At 40.9% G+C, this 20,000-nt stretch overlaps 2 long non-coding RNA genes across 2 annotated transcripts; both read left to right on the top strand.

Moving 5' to 3' along the window:
* The first annotated feature begins 3,388 nt into the window (after positions 1-3,388).
* On the top strand, positions 3,389-12,585 carry LOC128139542 (uncharacterized). The gene is made up of 2 exons (XR_008234430.1): positions 3,389-3,907; positions 10,533-12,585. It is a non-coding gene; the product is annotated as an uncharacterized LOC128139542 (long non-coding RNA).
* Positions 5,331-7,311, top strand: LOC128139512 (uncharacterized). The gene is made up of 2 exons (XR_008234419.1): positions 5,331-5,735; positions 6,189-7,311. It is a non-coding gene; the product is annotated as an uncharacterized LOC128139512 (long non-coding RNA).
* Positions 12,586-20,000: the final 7,415 nt, after the last annotated feature.

The following is a 20,000-nucleotide window of genomic DNA, read 5'->3' as shown; positions in this document are numbered from 1 at the left end:
ACACAGGAAGGGAGGGGGAATTTTCCTTAAATCTATAGCCAAAATCTATATGTGACCAAATTAAGAGTTTCAGTTAGAGGGTAATACTTCTGCCCTGATAAATTAAAAATGCATATTTTTTTTATGCTAACTTTTGTCAACGGTTGTTCAATAATTTAAAAAAAGTTTTATATTACAAATGGCTTGCTATCATAATCTGTTCCATTAGCCACTATGTGCAAAAATCCTAACTTTTGCAATTTTCTAGGGTTCTGCAGTAAGTATTATTTTAGGCCACAATGCTGAGAAAAAGAAAATGTTCTGGAGCAGAGTTAACATCTGCAAGTAACAGTCAGTTAAAAACACTGGGATTTGAGCAATTATTATTGTGCTGTGGTATGACTACACTGTACCAAGATCACGGTGGTTTTACAGGGGTCAAAAGCCAACTTCCAATAACCAGAACTTCTTCTTTGGCAGATCTAATAGCAGGTTACCTCCACACTGGCTTCACGTACCCTTTTCATTTTTTCTTCCTTTCTCTGCATTATGTCACTTGTCCTCATCTTCTGGCGGGTTATCATTTAACTCATGTATAGGCATCAGCTCTCATAGTGCTTAGAAAGAGTCAGCACCTCAAAGAAGGTCTGTTAGGGGCTGACTGGGTATTCCAGGCTGACTGGGTATTCCACTGGCTGGGACAGAACCAGAAACCCTGAAGTTCTGAACTCTTTCTTGGATGACGAGTCTGCTTCTGTTCTCAACAAGAGAGATTCATTTATCCCAGGCATTCACCTCTCTCCCTCCCCTGCCATTTGTGGCAAGGTGGAAGCAAATGTCTAGCATACACATTCTTTCCCCAGCTGGATTTAGGTATAAAACTTTCTGACAAGAAATAGCAGTAAAGGGACCAAAGCTACCTCTGAAGATGAACTTAAGGCCCTTGAAATCTGTAGCATGCCAAGATAGCTTTATAATTTTTTTTTTGTTTTAATTTAAACTAAAAAAAAAAACATAGAAGGATGGGCTGCTGAGATCATCTGTCACACCATCTGTGGTTGCCTAGCAGAATTACTCCAGCCTTGAGCTGGAGGAGCTCCCATTTGCAGCTGAACTGCAGTTGGGGATTTTATTAATACATCTCTCATTTATATAGCACCTTTCACTCTCAAGGATCCCAAAGTACTTGTTAAAGGATAAAGTTGAGGACTGAAGACTGCTAGAGGAGGAGAACTGGGAAAATCCCCTCCCTCCTGACCAGTGGCTTCAAAACTTTTTACTAAAGAAAGCATTTATTGCTGAATTTGTTATTCTCTTTCATTCCTCTGAGTGTGGCTCAATGGGAGGTTGTGACCTTTGGGGCCTTGTGCAGCCATGAGCTGATTTGTTCCTGCAGAGACAATTGCAGATATGCTTGTTGTATTTCTTTTGTATGTCTGACTGACACAATTTGTAAGCATCAGTTATAAAGCTTTATATATATATATATATGTACACATATATTTATATGTATTTAGGGTACAGAAAATAACAAAAGGAAGAAACAACTGTGATCAGCTGGCATTCAGGAAAATTAAAAAAACCAGAGACATAAACCATGTGGAGTAATCGGTAGTTTTCAGTCAAATGGCATTTAAATGCTGCACTGATGCATAACCTGCCCTACTGTTCCGCGAGGTGGGAGGACAGGTGATATGTCAGCTGTGCGCTGCCATGTAACTACAGTAGAAGGGCTGAGTTAATGACAGACACAAGAGTTTGGATGAATGTTAACATGCTGCTATTTCCATGCTGAGATGAAGTAGCAGGGCCTGGATTTATCATTAAAAGAGACCCAAGAGGCTCTCACTGAGCCAGCTGCTAGGGCCCTAAAACATATGTCGCACCCTTCAGCTGTTCATCAGTACAAAAGGCTTCCATCTCAAAGCACTTGACCTTGTTAGCCTCAGCGGTGTCAGTGATATTTTCAACAGGGAGACAACAGATCAAGTATGAAGAAGAGAATCTCTTAAGGGAAGTATGCGCAGTCCCTGGCAAAACGACTGCAGAAATGTAGCCTGTGGATAACGGCTGCTATTTCTGACGTTCGTGATTTGTAAAGAGGGTAGGTTGCTGCTGTTTTTCAAAACAGTGGTAGGCAGATGAAAAAGAAATAGTGAGAAAATAAAAATATGTCAGCGTCAAATAAATTAGCTCATCAGATTCTGAAATTCCAAGCCTTCTTCTGCATGCCCCCCACTGGTCTTTGTATTCTTCCTAACTTCGAGGGAAGTTAGCTTGAGTAAGGACTGAGTAGGGAGTTCTGAAACCAGAGAGAATAATTGTCAGAATTACAGCAGCGGTATCACCCTGACATTTGCAGGTAGTATTAAATGGTGGTGGTAGTGTGAGAGTGCTTTAGCAGATGCGATACTGATACACAGCACTTAAGAAGGATACTGCATCCTCTCAGGTGCATGTGGGTTAATTCTAGTAGTCCCTTCACACTCTGCATTTCCCCAAAGCACAGTAAAGCAGTGCTAATCAGATTTTTCCTCAATGGAAGGAGTCACCATTTTCCTTCAAGTCTGTCCATTAAGCCCCCCCCCCCCTCATGATTTTGTAAAGATAGTTTGTATGTATGGAATGAGTATGTGTAAAGGTATATATTTCTATTTTCTTCCTCTGTAAATAAAAATGCTGTGTTTGTTTTCTACTGTCATTGCATACTCATACACATACCCATATAATACTGACCTTTAAAAATACCCCAAATGAAACATTCCACATTTTACACATCTGCCCTGGAAGGAGGGAGGTAGACAAAGGATACAGAGCATGAGAAAAAAAAAAAGCCATGACAGATGTTAGCTAGGTTGCTTAACGCTGTGCCAGAAGGCACTCAGATACTGTGATGCTGAGCACAGTCTGAAACCTGCACTGCATATCGTATAACTGAGTTGGACCTTCAAAATCACGAGCCTTTCTTAAAAATCTAGAGATTGTAAAAATAACTCTTTGGGGGTTGTTTTTGCTTGTCTTCTTGTTGTGGTCTTTTGGGATTGCGTTCTTTACCGCTGAAATGATGCAGAGGCAAGTGGTTTTCTTAACACCTGGAAAGGGAGCTGTACATCAGTGGGTGCCCTGTAAGGACTGTGGGGCACACACAGCTGCCCTGTTCAGCTCTGAGGTAGGGCCCGATTATTGAGGAAAATTTGTTTGGGCTGCCACCAGCACGTATCAAATCCATCCAGGAGGGTGCCAGCTCATGCACGGAGAATCCGGTCCCTGCGAGAGCTGCCGGGAGCGTGCTGCAGCTGGGAATTTGGAGGTGTGTGGGGGATGTCTCCCCTCTCTTGTTGCTGGAGCTCCGGTGCGGAGCTGCTGGGAGGAGGAAGGCTTGACCAGGACATCTCCGAGCCACAAGAAAGTGAGCTGTATTGGTTGTTGTACTGAGCTGCATCTCTAAAGCCTGGGGGGGGGGGGCGGGCAAGTGATGAATTGTCCCCAGGAAAGGTCCTGCAGAGTTTCCAGATTGGATTTTTAGGGCTTGGAGGCTCTAGGATGGGACTCTTAAACGAAGCATCCCCTGTGCGCTTTGCTCTAGCCTGCTCCGGCATGTGCGCTGCAAACCCCTGTGGGCTGGATGCGGTCCAGGGCCAGGTGGAGGAGCATACCTGCAAACAGCGGCAGGGGAGGAATTGCTGCCCCGGCGTCCCAAACTGCCCGAGCGGAGGGAGGGCACGGATTCAGCCTCTCACTTTTCTTGGCTCCTGTATTGTGCGTTTCTTGTACGCATCTCCCTTCTTGTGAACAAAAAGGGAAAGCTACAGATTACTCAGGCCTGCTCAATTACACGTGCATCTAATGTGAGAAAGTGGTTCATCTGATGAGGAACAAAAGAATAGGAGATGCAGACAGCTGTTACTAACTGGGCGCAGCAGCTTAGGTATGTAATCCATGGGTTGCTGAAAACTTCTTTCAATTACTTGAGTAGAACTGTATCAGCGTCTCTGAGGATGGGGCTGGAGTTATTGGTGAAGTAATGTTGCAGTTTTCATTGTTTCCTAATGCAAAATCATGTTATAATGATACTTGAAAAGAATGTGAACATTACTTTGATAGCTAATGCAGAAAGCAGATACAACAATTTTTGGTGGTATAATTTAATGTATCTTCTTTTATTTTTTTTTTGCATAGAGAAGTGATTTCATGATGTGTGAAGTCTGACAAGTAAATCTCCTTAATGGTTCTCACCACAATGAACATTGAAAATAGCTCTTTTTCATACAATACGATATGTATTAGATAACAGCTGGTAACTGATAATATGGAAGAGATCAATTCTGCAAGCTGCAGAGCACCTGCATTTCTCATTGACTTTGATAAAAGTTGGAAGTACTCAGTGCTTCAGAAGATGTTTCCAGTACCCTCCAGGATTGAGCTTCCCAAGGAATTTGTTTCTTGAACTGTAATTTAGTTATTGTTATGTTAACGCCTCAATCTTTTGATGCAAAGTAGTTGCAGAAGGGGGAAAAGTATCTTGAGTGAAGATCACTCTGCCAGTGATTAAAATACTTTATGGCATGACTGTGAGTACAGTACAAGAAAGAATATATTGCATCAATAAATTAAAATAGTACATCAGATATACATGTTGCAGCAGTAGGGTTCTTAAATCTAAGATAAGGACGTTTCTTTAAAAAATTTTTATCGTATGAGAAAATTCAGGCCACTAAAGCCACTTACAGTTATTGCTTCTAGTAGTAAAGTATACCCTATTTTGCTGATTGATAGATTGTGAAATGAAAATATTTATGATCACAAATATATTATAAGCAGTCGTAGAAATCTTGACATATGGTACGTGTATGAAAGAAAGTCTCAAACCTCAGATCCAGTCTGGTTTTATATACAGGAAAGCAAGTATTTAAGCTAGAGAGAAGGAAAGAGACAGGAGAAACAGGGATAAAATTTGAAAGATAAGAACACGAGGCTGTACACAGAAACAAATATCTGCCTTGGAACACAGCTAGTTGTATTTCAAGTAGGAGATACTATTTATATAGTAGGGCTGCTTAGGAAAAGGAGAACTGATGTCAGAAATTACGAGGTCCTGATAAGCTGCTTCTACTCCTGCCACTGCCTGGGGTTCTGGGCCATCACACTTCAGGGCATGCCTCTGGGGCTGTCCCAGCTCAGTCGCCTGGGGGATGCAGTGAAAACTGCAATATGTGTTTCACAGCTTTGTTAGTAGTTTTTTTACGATTGGAGGTTGGGATAAAATTACTCTTGCTACCTACACGTGTCAATAGAGCTTGCAAGCTTCTCTTGTGCTGCCTTTTGCAAGCTGTTGGAATGAGAGTAAACTGAGGAACAGAAAACTAAAGGACTAGGGTAGTGATGGGATGGGTGGTCGCGTTCACTTTGGATGGCTGTGGAAAGTGGGAAAGTAGCACTCTTCGGGCCCTAAAAGTAGAGAAAAGCTTATAATGAATCTTGCTTTGGTATGTGCCAAAACAACTGCCTCTGCCAGCTCTTCTTGGCTGGGTAAGAGCATCTGCCCTATACCGTGGCTGCAAGCCTACATGGCTCCGTGCCATGTTGTCAGTCCCTGTCAGATGGCTCAGAGAGAGACAAAGTGCTCTTCTTCCAGAAAGATGAGAAGAGCACGCTTCAGTTTTGTGGGAAAATAGACAAAAATTAATATCCTTCACGTGCGGCTGGGTCAGAAGTCCATGTGCTGTCACCCAGGGAAAGCACCCTACCGCTGCCAGGTATGCCACGTCCTTTGCTTTCTTTTGGGTGCTGCGTGAGTGGGAAGGGGTAGAGGAAGTCTTCTGGGTTTTAGAAACCTGCCTGTGGGTGCTTTGAAAGGGAAATCAGATGGACGGGCTCCTGTCTCCCTGTTTCTTGGAGTGTACCCAGCTGAAGAGTAAAACGTCGACTTACCTGCGGGAGAGGAGTGTCTGTTTAAAGTACCTCTAGGAGATCTTGAATATTAGCCACTGAACATTTGTCTATTTTTTTCTTATTTAGTCTCTAATAGAAGAACATAAGTGGTGGAGAAACTAGAAATATTCTTTATTCTGTTTGAATAAACTCTCAGTCTATCTCATTTCTACTTATTACAGGATCTTGAATTCCTTACACCTAGTAAAGACACAGTTTTAAAAGGTGTTAATAGCTTAAAATCAAAACCCCTAACCATGGATTCTTTTCCTCTTTAGGAAATGTTCCGCAGTCTGTAGACGGACTGAGAGAATACTTTGCAGCGCTTGCAAGTGACCGATGCTCTATACTCCGTTGCTCCTTGTTACTGCCTATTCCTCTATGTCCTTATTCTCCATCACAGGGATCATTGTTTGCCTGCTTACTCCTTCCATCTGCCTGACATCATATGCACGTTTGAGATGCTTTCATTTTGAACCCATTTTACTACTTATTGCTTGGATTCCTTTCGGCCTTTACTTTCAGTTAAGTGGGGCTGCAGATCTACTGCAATTTCTTCCCAGTAGCAGATGACCTGCCAGGACATGACTTACAGCTGTGAACCCTCTAGGAGTACTGGCCTTCAGCTATGCCCTCATTTCCTACATCAAAAAAAAGGAATTTAACTGGCACATTTTGCCAACTCTGGTATGTTGAAGCGGTATTGCCACCTCTTTGTGATGGCAAAGCTATTGCAGTATGAGTAGGTTCTGCTGAACTGAGCCATTTATACCTATAAACGTGCACACACACATGCTTCTTTCTTCATCCTGCATGGCATGGTACGGAAGGAATTAGTGACTTATTCTGCTGTTCTCTTCAAATAACTTTCTGCCAGACATTTGGTTTGCTAATGGAATAAAACCTTAAGAGTTAAAACTTCCCTTCATTTTCTGACTTCTTAATCCTTGTGTGCATTTTGTCAGCCCCCCTATTTTTGTCTGGGCTCCTACATGCTGACACAGCACCAGTTTTCTTGTCTAATTTTATAAACTGTTCAGCCGTGCCGTTATTCACTGTTTTCTTTTAATTATGTATTCTTGTTAACCTCTTTATCCTTTCAAAGTTGCAGATTGTGATTGACATGTGGTATTAATTAAGGCGTATAATTTATGACATTGGAGCTTGAAATTAATAAGTGACAATACAATTACATGGTTTGCCTAATTGTCCTTCAGTAATATAAAGATTGACACTTACTGCAGTATTCAAAGTTAAAAGCTCTCAAACAGATAGTACAGCTGAATGTAATCACCAGTGAATCTAAAGTAAACAGATCCATTGTAAGGGACAGGCTGTTGGGAAAATACTTCTGCTGTGGTCTTGTTTTATTAAATAAATGAATCTGCTTGTACAGGTCAATCTCAGAATTAAATTCAAAGTATAATTTTTCCATGATTTTTAATTGCAAATAGCTTTTCTGCCATGTTCATTGATATTTGCCTTTCAAATCTCTACTCCCACCTGGCAAAGTGCCAGTATTTCCAACAGTAACATTTGTTCTTGTTGGTCCTATCCACATCACCGCAATTTCCTTTACGTCTCTGTATAGTCATCTGAAGATTGGCAACTTACTATATTATAGGAACACCAAATTGCCCTTTGTGAATAGCATAGATTATGGTCCCATAATTGCTGAAGAATATGAGAAGTAGTATTTAGGTGAACATTGTTAGCAGATTTGGGACTTTGAAACTTAATTTCAAACGGTATCCTTGCTTTTAACAGCAAACTTTCCCTTGAAATCAAACCCCTTCTAATCTGGTCCCCTGACTCTCTGCTAATGCCCATAAAATTTTGACTAATTTTGTCAAAAGAAAAATATAAACACATGCTATATGTAGACAAGACATTCAGGTCATTCTATTTGAAAACGCTGCAGCTTTGTTTAAAGGAAATCCCTAGCGTTGTGTTATTTCAAAGAAACTGGAGACCTGCAGAAAATACTTCCATTTTAGATTTTTAAAGGTTAATTCCTAGCAATAAGAACATTCAGAATATAAAGAATACTTCAGTCAGAATGTTCTGGCAGAATTGTTCATGTTAAACAAAATACTATTATTAGAATTTTAGTTTACTGCCAAATATCAGGAAAAGTGCAAAGGATGAAAAAACTAAAGTGGCTTCCCCAAATTTTTTATTTAGGTAAATTATTAACACACCTTGAAATAGAGTGCTTGGAGCAACTTACTCCAAGATCCAATATCTTGATGAATCTGGACTTGAAAGTCCTGAAAAAAACCTGTAGATTGAAAATCTTACTCTGTATATCTGCCTATTCTGCCATAATCTTCCGCTGTAGAGCGGCGTGGCACAAAATATAAATTTCTCACATACGAATCTGTGCAAACCCTGGGGCAGCAAGCTAGTGAGTGAAAGAAAGTGATGGGCTGAGCTGTGCTTCCCGCACTTTTAGCTGTAGCTGGTTAATAAGAGGGAACAAAATTGTAGCTGATTCCATGTCCTTGTAATTGCCAGGCTGCAGCACCGAGATCCTGGGTTTGGCACATTGCAGTCTCCTACTGCCCCAGCTCTGGTTTCCCGCTGGAAGGTCCATGCTACCACGTCCCATTGCTGGGCAAGTAATCTTCTTGCAAAGCAGAAAATTGGGTCAGTAGTGCCCCAGCCCCTCAGAAATGGTGCCATGCCCCTAAAACTGTGATTCTCTGAAATACGTTGGAAGTGTGGAAAGGCTTGCTGTCCACTAGTTTTGGATCTTTGGAATTTACCGTGTAGATCTATTCCTTGCAGATAAGGAAATGAAAAATACCTCCTCAATAAAAGCTGAAAGTCTTCCTCAATCACAGCCCTTGATATCTAAGGAAAACACTAAACATAATGTTTGCTTTGAAAGCCAGAAACATCCGTGAGATGTTATGAAACAAGAACATGAAACAGAAGAATACCGTTCCCTGTGGTGGCATTCTTCTATTTTATTTCCTATTATACTTTAGAATGAATTTTAAGAACTTGATTTTCAGAAGCCCTTTGTATGCATTAGTGATTTGAAACAGCACTCAATGAGAGGTCTGGCTAATGGCATGATTTGGAAAATCAAAGTCTAAATTACCAGGTGAAAACTGTATGGAGATAGCAGGGTGTATTGTTAAATTTACTAAAATTTCTCTTCCTAATAATAGTTCAGTACACATGATACGATGCATTGTAGATGCCTGGTGACTTCTTCCAAAGCTCTGGCACATGGGACCTCCCATAATCTGCCATATGAATCGATGTCCATGTTTCAAAACCCTCAAGTATTCTTATAGTTTAAAAAATCATATATGGACTTATCGGTAGGGCTTTATGTTTTTTTCAGCATATTTTTAACAATGCTGGTATTTGTTTTTGAAGTCTGGCAGTGGCAACCAAAGGTAAAATGGGAGTAAGTTGCTAAACAAGTTATTGCAGATCAACCACTCTAAAAACATAATAGTCCTAGAAATAAAAACCAGCATAGCTTAAACAAAATCTTGTAACTATTTTTGTTGTTGTGGTTCTTTTCTTGAGGCGGGGGGGTGGAATGTCAGAAAAGGGAGGCAAGTTTAAGCTGCAAAAGAATTTTTAAAGAATTCAACATACCCTTATCTTTGTTCATTGTATCATTCTGCTCCGGACCAACAGCCCCGCAGAAGGTAATTGGAGTGTTCAGAGTTTGGACTGGAGACAGGGCACAGTTGAGCTGCCTGTGAATAACACTGCACATCTCAATAAATAATTCTTGATTTCATTGTCATTTCATTGCAGTGGTTAAGGAAGGGTGACTTGGTTAAAACAAATGCAGATCGATTTGTCAAGCAACATGCTTCAACCTTGGGTGCCTATGCATTATGATCAATAATGTTTACAGTCTTTCTCCGTCCCCTCAAAGAGAATGTGCCTCCAGTTGAAGGGAATGCGATTCTCTTCTGCTGGTGACATTTTATAACTGTGGGAGCCCATTTCTGGGAAATCTTTTTGTTTGATGTCGGCACAGAAATAAAAATCATCAGACATGCAAGATGTGAATGGTCATGTGCATAGACCCCCTTTTTTCATAATAGAAAGAGCAGAGATCGATAAAGCTCAGAAGAAGAAGGTAACAGCTGTAAGCAGCCTTGTACTGGGACTGTAATCCTGATGAATAATGTTGCTGTCATAACAGCAGGGATAATTTAATGCTGACACTTAGCAGCATGATAAATAGCTTGTCAGACATAGGCAGTGACAGAGTCAAGTGAAACTGCCCATGACAAGTTCTAAAATATTAATCTTCTACTAGACTGTGACTGTGCTGAAGGGGCAGCAGCGTACAGAAAACTGGGAGGGGAGACACTTTGTAATATAAACAAATGTACTTTAGCACAAAATGCTTTTATTGTGTAGAGATATTTCCCTTTACAAGGGCTACTATTTATACTATTGCTATACAGTACTCCGAACTTTTATGCTTTGCAACAGTATATTGTATTTTTCTGGCATATACTCTGACATAATTTCTCTGAAATATTTCCCTTCTTACTGGTAAGAGGCTTTTTGGGGTTAGAGGTTTTTCGGGGGAGAGACATTAAATGAAAATTTATTTCTTCTCTTTTCTTTTCCAGCCCATCTACCCTTCTTCCAAGGATTTTTCCAATTTACCTAGGATCTTTATTGTGAATGTCACATAAGCAATGTGGCAGGGTTCCCTATGCCAAACACCAATTGATTTATGAACTGCTTCTCCATTAGAGATGACCTAGAGTGATGGTGGATGTAACAGGCACTAGATATTCAAACCAGACTATTTGTTTAGGTGTAATTTGCTTAATAAAGTGCTATGCTATTTTGATCTTCAGGGAGGCGGATTGGTCCACGCACTACTCAGAGAATTATGTATCAGAAACTCTTGCATCCCTTTTGAATACTACTTTGATTACGAAGACTCCTCGTGACAGGCAAATGTTCTGCCTTCATTCAAGATCAGGGCTGAAATCAATAAAATCTGAGTAGGCTATGATGGACGTGTACTTAATGAAGATAATGGCAGGATACAGCAAGCCAAGTAATAACGTTTGAGATATTGTGCATCAGCTTAGAGAGGTGTGTGTGACTCTGGTGCCACATCAATAGTAGCAACGGTCCAGTGGTAGCAGTAGTGAGAAATATCTTCTAAAGTTTACCAGTTTGCCATAATAGTAATCATATGCCTATGATTACAATCTAAAAGGTGATTGATCGCATTAGAAAGATACAGGGCTTAATTGTTGCAAATGTGCGTTGTCATCTTTAAGCTAATAGTACTCGAACTTCTGTCTCGAAGAGACTGTAAGTTGAGCTGTCGATGAAACATGGGCTCATGGTCTTATTTATTCACCGGTACCGCGTGGATGGAGTGAGGCTGCAGCATGTTTGGCTCCCCAGCCAGCACAGTACCTAAGAGTCTCTGTATCTCCCCTGACAACTTATTGCCTCATCAGCACAGAAGAAAGGTGTCTGAACAAGGTCGGAAGGGGCTGAAGGAACGCCGACGTTTTCAGCGGTTCATTCTCCGACACGCGCATTGGTCAGATTGCCAAATCGTGCCGTGCTGAAATCCCAAAGGGAACGAGTACAGTTAAGTGAAAGACCACTGGTAGTTGTTTGTTAAAAGGCAAGGTGAAGCCTGCAAAGAGTTGAATTACAGTTCTTAGCATAAAAACTGTTTCTTTGAGTTCAAGGAAGTACGATGAATACAGATTACACCGAAGTGGACTTCAGAACAAGTCAAATGGAATGGGATTCTACCTTGGAGCAAAAGGGCTCAGGCTACTTCACCCCTGTTTGGGAAAAGTGGAGATTAAGTTCTGGTTCTAAAAGCAGTGCAGTATACTCTCTTCAACAGCATTAAGATTTCAATATATTTCATTTATTAATGGTTTTAATGCAGAAATCACTAACCTTGTTGCTGAAGCTCTACATGTAAACATCAGTAGGTTACTGAAAGCGAAATCATATTATCAGGACTTGTCTTCTAAAGCAAATCAAAAGCACCATGCATAACAGACCGGCCAGGCCTGAATATAGTAGGTTAGAAAAACAGAATTGTTTGACCCATTTTCCATGGGAAGTGACTTTCAACTTTCAGAGTCTGAGAAATACAGCTCTCTTGGTACCTATATTTTTTGAACGAGGAGTATATATTATGTATGTATAATATCCTAATAATTTTGTGCTTTGAAGTCTTACAGCCTATTCGCATTGGTAGGTAGTTAACTTATCGAGGTGAAATATACTCTGAAACTCCACAGCAGGATACTTGTGCTTGCCTTTTATGCAATTGCTGTTGTCTCCAGTGGTGAAAAGGTGGACTGTTTTGGGGTCAGCTCCAGTATTAAGAGGAAATTATTTGTACTCAGCAATCAGTGTTAGAAACACAGTGTGATGTAACTTCTTGCTTGTGATTTTTAAAGATAACGTTTATTCTGTTTAAATGCACACAAACTTACAAAATAGGCTCAATAAGAAAATTCATTTAATGATTCCAAGAGAAGCTTAAAATTCTACTGAAAAGCCAAAAAAGATAGATTTAGCATTTTACTCTTATGAGGTATCGCGTTTTCTATATGTAATGCATACCTACCACAGTAATTCAATGAATGTTTTCTGTCACCTTTTTATATAAAAATTTAATCTAAACCTTGCTGTGTTGTGTTTTGGGACTTCTGCTCATTCTCCACGTATTTTTGTTTTGGTGTAAGTTTTGGTGTTAGTGTTTCATGAATACTTTAAAAGTGCACACCAAAACAGATGTTTGGCAAACAAATTTTGACCAGATAGAGCCAGAAATCTTGTTCTTTGGCCAGGTGTAGAAGACAACATCAGCTGACTTTACATGGAGTTTTTAATGTTGTGTTTTAGACAATCATGAGCTGCAGAAGACGAAATGTTGGCAGAAAATATTCAGCTAAGCTTGCGGCTAATGAAATTGAGAATTAGTAATGTTTGTAGTTTGATAATTTCTCTGTACATCTGAATTATTCCTTTCATGGTAATAAGGATTTAGCATAATCATTGATAAGACTGACATCCAATCTGCTCTCTTTTTAAATATTAAATGTATTTAAAGTAAAAAAAAAAATCCAACTGGTTTAATTTTTCCAGAGTAGAAAACCAGCTGTTTTTAAGAATCCCTGTTCAGTTTGTTAGACTATAGTAGTAACACTTTGAAATCAGGTGTAACAGAAACTTTTTTTTTTTTTCTGAAAGGAAAGGAGGGGAAAATTAGCAGAGTAACTAGAGTAAGTTTCTGAGTGACAACATCCTGACGAATCTTTATGTACCAAACCTAGGACAATCTTTTCTGTTGTGTTACCATAGTAGAGGGATTTACTTGTTAACTCACACCCAGCCAGCCACTGAAATCCCTCTGCTCTCTTCCTCCAAGTGGTAACAGATACAAAATTGTGGAAAAAATGAATGAGAACTTTCCATCTTTTCTACTTCTATTTTGGGAAGCACATTTCTCATTCACATTATAAGGTAAACCTGGTGGGGGTAAAAAGAATTGTTTTGCCAGAAACATTGAAGTGTTTTTATTCTGTACTAAAAAATAAGATGGGGGGGGCACAAGGCCACAGATTAGCATATTTATATAGGATGAGAGGCATTGAAAATTGAATTTCTTCTTTGCTCTAATTATCAGAGTATAGGGAATAGTTTTTGACCAATAATGAACCAATAATTTGTGTTTCCTTTTGACCAATAATTCCGTCTTTAACACAAGAAACCCCTCAGATGGAAGTTTTTCCAAACAAGCATGTTTCTGTGAAGGGGTATGGCTTTGAGGAAGAGAGTTCCTTACCAGCTCAGCTAAGCAGGAAATAAGTAATTACATGTTATGCATATTTAATAAAGCAATTTTTCAGCTGCTTTTTGTCTACCAAGCTCTTCCTATTATGAAGTTAAAAACTGATTTGTTGAAACTTACTGGAACTAAAGGGTAGAGAAATCAATATAATGAAATTATAATTTTCTTGATGCATGACAAATTCATAACATGGATGACATTTCAAAAGGTACAAAAGATGAACTCTCTTCAAACCTAGAAAATATACCAATAATTGGATCCATGTTAAGGGTTTATACTGTTTCAGGTGAAGTCTGTATAGTTTGATATAGCTGCTTATAGGACAGAAATTGTACACAGAAAAAAACCTCTGGAACATTAAATCTGCACAATATTTCTCTCTTGATTTCTTAGAGACTTAGATTCATGAAAGAATTGGTGTTTTCCAGTACTAACTCTTACTGGGAAATCTCCCCAGTCCCTGAGGGATCCCAGTATCCCGGGGTTCTTGTTAAAGGAATTCTCACTATTAATTTGCGACTATATTTTCTCATTGTTTTATCAAACTCTGATTCACCTACTGGTTATATGATGGTGCTAATGAGACTAAGCTCATTGTTCATGCTTGCTAATGTGTAGCGACAAAAGATGAGAAAAAGGCTGAGGCACTTAATGCCGCCTTTGCCTCAGTCTTTAATAGTAAGACCAGTTGTTCTCTGGGTACCCAGCCCCTCAGCTGGAAGGCAGGGAGCAGAATGAAGCCCCCATAATCCAAGGGGAAACGGTTAGTGACCTGCTACACCACTCAGACACACGCAAGTCTGTGGGGCTGGATGGGATCCACCCAAGGGAACCGAGGGAGCTGGTGGAAGTGCTCACCAAGCCACATTCCATCACTTATCAGCAGTCCTGGCTAACCAGGGAGGTCCCAGTTGAATGGAAATCAGCAAATGTGACTCCCATCTACAAGAAGGGCCGGAAGGAGGATCCAGGGAACTACAGGCCTGTCAGTCTGACCTTGGTGCCGGGGAAGGTCATGGAGCAGGTCATCTTGAGTGCCATCACGCGGCACGTACAGGATAACCAGGTGATCAGGCCCAGTCAGCACGGGTTTATGAAAGGCAGGTCCTGCTTGACTAACCTGATCTCCTTCTATGACAAGGTGACCCACTTAGTGGGTGAGGGAAGGGCTGTGGATGTTGTCTATTGGGACTTTAGTAAAGCCTTTTGACACCATTTCCCATAGCATTCTTCTGGAGAAACTGGTTGCTCATGGCTTGGTCAGGCATACTCTTCACTGGATAAAAAACTGGCTGGATGGCAGGGCCCAAGGAGTGGTGGTGAATGGAGTTAAATACAGTTGGCAGTTGGTCACAAGTGGTGTTCCCCAGGGCTCAGTATTGAGGCCAGTTCTGTTTAATATCTTTATCAATGATCTGGATGAGGGGATGGAATGTACCCTCAGTAAGGTTGCAGCTGACACCAAGTTGGGTGGGCATGTTGATCTGCTTGAGGGAAGGAAGGCTCTACAGAGGGATCTGGACAGGCTGGATCGATGGGCCAAGGCCAGTTGTGTGAGGTTCAACAAGGCCAAGTGCCGGGTCCTGCACTTGGGTCACAACAACCCCACGCAGCGCTACAGGCTTGGGGAAGAGTGGCTGGAAAGGTGTCTGGTGGAAAAGGACCTGGGGGTGCTGGTTGACAGCCGGCTGAATATGAGCCAGCAGTGTGCCCAGGTGGCCAAGAAGGCCAACGACATCCTGGCCTCTATCAGAAATAGTGTGGCCAGCAGGAGCAGGGAAGGGATCGTGCCTCTGTACTCAGCACTGTTGAAGCTGCACCTCGAGTCCTGTGTTCAGTTTTGGGCCCCTCACTACAAGAAAGACATGGAGGTGCTGGAGGGTGTCCAGAGAAGGGCAACCAAGTTGGTGAGGGGCCTTGAGCACAAGTCTTATGAGGAGCGGCTGAGGGATCTGGGGCTGTTTAGTCTGGAGAAAAGGAGGCTGAGGGGAGACCTTATCGCTCTCTACAACTACCTGAAAGGAGGTTGTAGTGAGGTGGGTGCTGGTCTCTTCTGTCAAGTAACTAGTGACAGGACGAGAGGAAATGGCCTCAAGTTGCTCCAGGGGAGGTTTAGGTTGGATATTAGCAAAAATTTCTTCAGCAAAAGGGTTGTCAAGCATTGGAACAGGCTGCCCAAGGAAGTGGTTGAGTCACCATCCCTGGGGGTATTTAAAAGACATGCAGATGTGAGTCTTGGGGACATGGTTTAGTGGTGGACTTGGCAGTGCCAGGATAACGGTTGGACTCTATGATCTTAAAGGTCTTTTCCAAGCTGATTGATTCTATGATAATTTGCATGCAGGTTTGACACTGTTGTGTGCACAGGCTGCCCACACCGTTACAGGCACCACTTTCTTCTTATGTTGTCTCTCAGTTGCTTCACTGCTCTCTGAGCACTCCTGATTTGTTGCAGGTTAAGGTAGAGCCAGAGAGTTATCAGAAATAGAGCTGGTGTCGTCTGAAGATGTTCATCCCTGTGCTCAAAAGTAGGATTAGAGAGAGTCATCTAATTGGTTCGTAATGACAGCCAAGAGTGGAGACCTCACAGGACCTCAGGTAATCTATACCAATGCTTCATGGTTCCTGTTAACACGGTTTTCTCATCTTTCTCTTTTTAAGGATGAGGAAGAAACATATATTTCTCTAAGGAAACAGACCGATGTAATTGCATGTAGTAATTGGCTCTGGCTACATTGAATATAAATAAGTATACTTGCAGTTGTGGGGAAACTTTGCATTTGCAGTACAACAGCTGTTTACAGAGTGAAAGGTGATACATGAGGTCAGACTGGTAGCAGCAAACATCTTTTTTTTGTTTGTTTTGAAACTTCCTCGCATGTTGTCTTATTGAATTAGGTGTAAATGAGACTCTGTTAAAGCTACAAACTAAGCATTTGGACCGAAATATTTCTTGATTTAGTAATAGCACACTATTCCATCTGAGGTAGGTACTTAGAAGAAGCAACTGTCAAACACATTGTGTTTATCTGTGTGATGACTCTGTGGTTTATCTGATAGTTGTCACATGAAGACTAGTGAAAATAGCAATAGAGTGTCTTCAAACAAAACAGAAAAAAATATTATTTTTATTTCCATTCTGCCTAGTATTGATTGTGTTGGAAAGTTATCAAAAATTATAAGTCATTTTATCAGAAATGTTAAAAAACCCCAACAAATTTTGAGTTAGAAGGACTACATGAAGAAGCTATTTATTAATACAGAAGAATTGCCATGTTTTACATTTAAATATTGTGAAAATCCCTTTCCATGAATGCTGGGATCAGTGCCATCTGGTCTCTTGGATCATCCCAGCTTAAAATAATGTGTGCTTCTTGCCATCAGTCAAAACTTCACATTCATTAACTAATTAAAAAAAAAAAAGTCTATTTTGCCAACATTGTGGTATTTTCCAGTGAATGAAATCCAGCAGTGTATCCCTTTTAGCATTACTTTATGGCTATTCTAACGATAGTAGTAGTTTTGCTTAGTGGAGCTCATTTATCTTTGTGTACTGTGGTACGTTATGGGGAATAGATGTGTAATATTCTGGAACTATACAGCTGTCAACTTCCTGGGCTTTTCTTTGTAAACAACTTGATTAAATGAAATGTCATTAGGAACACTTTTGCTGGGCTTTTGCTTTCTTGTACGAGTTGATATGTTTGTGGGCAATTTCTCTTCTGGGTCTACCCCCTAATGATAGCTTCGGAAAAATATGTACTATGGCATTTTGTATAACAGGAAATAAATAATAAAATTGAGAAGAGCTATTTAATTAGGGTGAGCCACACCTGTTACCTATCTGCATCTCCTCAGCTTTGCATTAAAATGTTAATTGAGCACAGCTGCAGGATGGGCCCAATCCTCTTGGTTTGGAGTATACTTGACACTAATGTGAATTAGTACAGTTCGCCTAGGAGGCAGAGCTGACATTCCCGCCCACAAACCCTTCTTCTTTTTCCACCACTGACGGGGTAGCAGGACTTTTATCATAATGCCAATTGTACAATTTTTAGAAGTTTAGTTTTACTTATTTCAACCTGTATATACTGTTTTATTTTTTGCCATTACATGAGCATGGTAAAACCATAAACTGCAGATTTCAGAGTTTAAAAAATGAGCATAAATATACTGAGGCTGAGCAGGAATTGAGCTAACGCGAAGGCAAGTGTATACCTGAGCAGCTTCCTCCCACATACTCCATACCTATTAGTTCCCTAATTTCCTTCCCTTTCTCCATACCACTCTTGGTGGGATACTCCTGGGAAAGAGTTGGACCACTTAGCTGACCACTGAGGAAAGAAAAGAGCCCCATAGCAGTTGTTGCTCAGATGGCTAGACACTTTCATGCTGCCTGGAGCCTCTTCTTCATCTCAGCTGAAGTCTGCTCCTTCTCTGACAAGAAGTCCCTTACGTCCCTCACTGCCTGCTCCCTTCCACCCGCTTGCCCCAAGTGCTGAACAATCTGCTCTCCCAGCAGCTACCCCTGGGGAGGGAGTCAAACAGCAACAGCCTATTCAACTTTTATGTTGAAGGAACTGTATTTTTATAAAGCATCATGGGAAAAAATCGGTAATAAGGATGCTAAGACATAGCACATAAAGCATACAAATCTAACTTAATTTTCGTGCATGTGATTTTTGCTGTTTAAATATAAGACTAAGTAACATTTGTGATAGACCAACTTATAAAAGAGTAGCTACATGTATGTATTTGTTTCTCCCTCCCACCCCCTTCTCTAAGTAAAATTGCAGCTGGTGTGGACATCGTGTCAGTGTACTCTTCAAAGAATGCTGGGAAAAGACATAGATGGTCTTTATAAGCTAATAAATTTTCGGTTGGTTCACGTTGAAATGATTTGACAAGGACAGCATGTTTGTGCCTGGTTAGAAAGATTGGAACCTGTGTATAGAAACCTAAATTGATTTGAGTTCCAACTCCCTTATCTTAAAATGTTTAGAAATAGGAAAGTTTTTATGATTTATTACTTGAAAGCCATCAAGTCTCCTGCTGGCAAAATGAAGTAGCAGTACATACCTGTTAACCCCATGTTCTGTCAACCTGTAAATACAATCTTTATAGAACTTGACATGTGGGAAGTTTATTTTAGCCATGTCCTACACTACTGCCTGTTTTCTAGTGCCGTATATACTTTGGTATTTAAGTGAGAAGAATAAATTTTAAAAAAGGACCAATTTATTGTTTCCTGCTCCTCAGTGCATGGTTTTCTAATGCCTGCAGATTTATGTGTTCATATAGCCTCTCACAGAACATCCTGGCAAGAGGTTTTCAGGAGATTTTGACTTTCTCAGAGATATCTTTTGAGAATACCACAAAAGTTTATCCAACATACAGCAAACCCTCTACAAGGTGAAGGCACTCAATCAATGAAAGCCTTAAAAGCCACAGGTGAGATGCAAGGAAGACTAAAGAGATGATATTCATCAGCTGGTGTGAGGGTTGTTTGAGAAGGAGGGCTGGTGGTGAGGCTGATGAAGTCTGGGTGAAGCAATGGGTCTGGGAGGAATAACTTGGCTCTTCTCCCTCAGCTCTTCACCGCTGGACAAAGAAGGTATGTAATTTGAGAGTGATGGTTTTTTTTTTTTACTGTTTTCTATGCTGTAAATGCACTCTATGTTTTTTTGCAACATCAGGAAAATGAGGAAGGTCTCTGTTATGCTATAGCTGTCTTGGAAAACATGATCTGTTACAGGAAGCTGATTGCATCCCAGGGCTGCTCTGACCAGTTGTGCTGGTTTTGGCTGGGATAGAATTAACTTTCTTCATAGTAGCTGGTATGGGGCTATGTTTTGGGGTTGTGCTGGAAACAGTGTTGATAACACAGGGATGTTTTGGTTACTGCTGAGCAGTGCTTACCCAGAGCCAAGGGCTTTTCTGCTCCTTGCCCCACCCCACCAGTGAGGAGGCTGGGGGGGCACAAGGAGTTGGGAGGGGACACAGCCAGGACAGCTGACCCCAAAGGGATATTCCAGACCATATGACATCATGCTCAGCATGTAAAGCTGGGGGAAGAAGGAAAGGGGGATGTTCAGAGTGATGGTGTTTGTCTTCCCAAGTCACCGTTAGGCGTGATGGAGCCCTGCTGTCCTGGAGATGGCTGAACACCTGCCTGCCCATGGAAAGTGGGGAATGAATTCCTTGGTTTGGTTTGCTTTGCTTGCGTGTGCGGCTTTTGCTTTAC

The sequence above is a fragment of the Harpia harpyja genome, chromosome 1 (genome assembly GCF_026419915.1).
Source record: "Harpia harpyja isolate bHarHar1 chromosome 1, bHarHar1 primary haplotype, whole genome shotgun sequence".
NCBI classification, from domain to species: Eukaryota; Metazoa; Chordata; class Aves; order Accipitriformes; family Accipitridae; genus Harpia; species Harpia harpyja.
This window is presented reverse-complemented; position numbering and strand designations above follow the sequence as displayed.